At 40.8% G+C, this 3,188-nt stretch overlaps 1 pseudogene; it reads left to right on the top strand.

The window, feature by feature from the left end:
• The first annotated feature begins 2,092 nt into the window (after positions 1-2,092).
• LOC102888956 lies at positions 2,093-2,597 on the top strand (annotated as a pseudogene).
• The last annotated feature ends 591 nt before the right edge of the window (positions 2,598-3,188 follow it).

Below are 3,188 nucleotides of genomic sequence, written 5' to 3'. Positions count from 1 at the left end.
AAGAGAAACTTAAAAAGAAATGTGCCCCAACTGAGTATGAGAACACCGGCCATCCATGGGAGATAATAACAGAGAACGAGGGCCTTGTAAATTTCATCCCATATTACTGTGAGAGACATTGTTACTGTTGTTGCTACTAATGACTGCAATTTATTAAACACTTACTTGGTCTAGGATGACACACTGTTCCAGATGGCCCAGCACTAAGGAGTTTCTGAGAGTGGGACTTTAATGCCAAAACCAAGACAGTCCTAGGCTAACTGGGGTAGTTGGTCACTCTACCTGTGTCAAACACGGTGCTAGAGTATTACATGTTTCCTCTCACTCCTTCCTCTTAAACCCAAAGCAGAGGTCAAATTAGCTTCATTTAACAGATGGAAGAAACTGATTTTCTAGAAGGTAAAGTGCCTGATTTAAGCGGCAAGGCCAGGTTTAAACCAGGTCCATCTTAGCAAAGCCCTTCCCTTACCAACACCTCATAGTGATAAAAATGCTAGCCTCTTTGAGGTAAAAATTGATTTCCCTTAAAACAATCCCAAATCACCTGAAAACATTTAAAGTAAAACAAAAAGATTTGGTCAGGAAATTCTGGCTACAAGTCTAACATCGCACCCAACGATGGTACAATTTCATGCACTACGGAGCGGCCATACTCTTAGCAGCATGGTGGGGTGGGCAGTGCAGGAAAGAAGAAATATTCTGTTTTGTTCTCCATCCTGTCCCCACCATGCAGTGTAGGACCCAACATACAGTCCTCACTCATTAAAAAACAAACAAACAAACAAACTAAAAAAATCTCACTAAAAAGCATATTGAAATAATGAATTGAATGAATATTAAGATTCTTTGGGCTGTGCAGAAATGTTCTGGCCACCTTCAATTCAGTATACATGCTCTACCCACTCCCAGGCCTAGCTTGAACAAAAATATATGTGCATTCACCTGTTTTCTCTGCCAGCATCTGAACTGCTCTTTGAACTGAATAACCTCCCACTCCTATTCCCATAAAATCAAACCCCAAAACATGGGTTCCATTAATCTAAAAGTGCTCCTCCTCCTCCTACCCCACAGACACCACTTCCTGTTTCATTTTTATCACAGCGATTGTCACTACCTGTCGTTTTCCTGTTCATACACTGGTTTACATGTTTATTTCAGTCTATCTCTCCCGAATGTACTGTACCCATTCTGGATTTTCCATCTCAAGAGTGACACAGACAAACTCGATGTCCAGAAGATGGAAAGAAAGGAAACAGCGGGTTATTTAAAATGTCTAGAAAAACTCACACCATTCAGCCTGAAAGTTAGATAGTTTAGGGTGAGAACTAATTCTAAATATGTGGAGAGCTGCCCTATGAAAGAGGATTTCAGCTTTTACTCTGAGTAGATGCAGAAGACGACCATAACTAAAGCCACAAGACTCAAGAACTCAAAACCCAAATAAAACTCTCCAGAGCAAGAAAAGCTTTCTAATCATTTGAGATGTCCAAACTTGGTTAGGGCCTCTTCAGAAAGCAGTAAGTCCTCATTAGAAGAGATCCTCAATTTAAGGCAATTCCTGACTACCTATTAGGAATAAATTAAGACCAACTTTACAACAAGAGGGGAGTTCAGGTCATTGCTACGTGTGTGAATAAGTTCAGGGAGCCATCGGCCCCTTTTCCTTCTACACTAACATTTCATTTGTCCCCTCCTTTTCCCTTCTCTTCCTTTAGGAAAAGCATTTGGAGCAGAAGCCTTCAACATCACCAACTTTCTGCACTATTTAGGTGGGGGGAGAGGCAGGCAAAAATCAACTTTGAGGTGTTGGGGCTCACGAGGTAGGCATTGGAATCTCACTTTTCTCTGAGCCATGAAGAGATTAGATCATTCCTGGCCTGAAACCAACTTAAAGTCATCCCAAGTCCCACATCTTACTCTGCTTTGCTTGGTAATCTCGGGGGCCTCATTTAATTTCGTCTCTCTGAGTCTCGGTTTCCTCATGTGTAACAGGAAATGATGACCAGGGTACCTATATCCCACAGGATTATGATACGGATTATATGAGAGGGAGAATCTTCTTCCTGTAAGCTGCCTGAGGTGATTTCTGTAAATGGTTCGCTATTCACTCGACCCAGAAAACCCCACGAAATGATGCAAATCCAAAGGTTCAAATCTTCATGTTTACTTTAAGAACACTCGTGAAACTGCCCAGGCCACCAAGGGCATGCATATCCAAAAAGCCGCCAAGTATCTGAAAGATCTCACTTTACAGAAGCAATGTGTGCCATTCCGTCGTTATTATGGTAGAGCTGGCTGGTGTTGCCCAGGCCAAACAGTGGGGCTGGACGTTGGTTGGTGGCCCAAAAAGAGTGCTGGATTTTTGCTGCACATGCTTAAAAATTCAGAGAGTGATGCTGAACTTAAGGATTTAGATGTGGATTCTCTGGCCATTGAGCACATCCGGGTGAACAGAGCTCCCAAGATGCAGCGCAGAACGTACAGAACTCGTGGGCAGATGAACCTCTACATACACTCCCTGCCACACTGAGATGCTCCTCACTGAAAAAGAGCAGACTGTTTCTAAACCAGAAGAGGAGGTTGCACAGAAGAAAAAGATATCCTAGAAGAAACTGAAGAAACAAAAACTATGGCCCGGGAGTAAATTCAGCATTGAATAAATGCTAAGTAAAAAAAAATTAAAATTAAAAATAAAAAAATAAATGGGATGGTGACTCTAAAGCACAATGCCTTACACAGAGAAAGCGCTGAACTCTTGTAGCAGTGTTATCATCACGATCTCCATAAAACCGTACTGAAGGTCTGAAGATGTTGTGGTCGCGGGAAAAAGACCAGGAGACATGGGTTTTAGGATCAGATTTGCCATTTGTTCATTGAACAACCTTTAGAAAAATCACTTAACTTCTTAGAGTCTTCGTTTTTTTCAGATCAATAAATTAGATGATAGATAGAGAGAGAGAGAGAGATGACAGATATATATTTTTTACTTTATTGTTCTACTACTTCACAGGGGGACTTGTCGGATTCAAATAAAATAATGACTGAGACGTTTTTCATGCAAATAATAATAAATCAATAATAATAATAGTAATAAATGTTATATACGTAAAGAGATGCTTAATATGAGATCCTAACCAACTACAAAAGAAAGCGTCCTGCAGTTCATGATTCATTTTCTCCTCTATAAG

The sequence above is a fragment of the Pteropus alecto genome, unplaced genomic scaffold, assembly GCF_000325575.1.
Source record: "Pteropus alecto unplaced genomic scaffold, ASM32557v1 scaffold40, whole genome shotgun sequence".
Lineage (NCBI taxonomy): Eukaryota > Metazoa > Chordata > Mammalia > Chiroptera > Pteropodidae > Pteropus > Pteropus alecto.
This window is presented reverse-complemented; position numbering and strand designations above follow the sequence as displayed.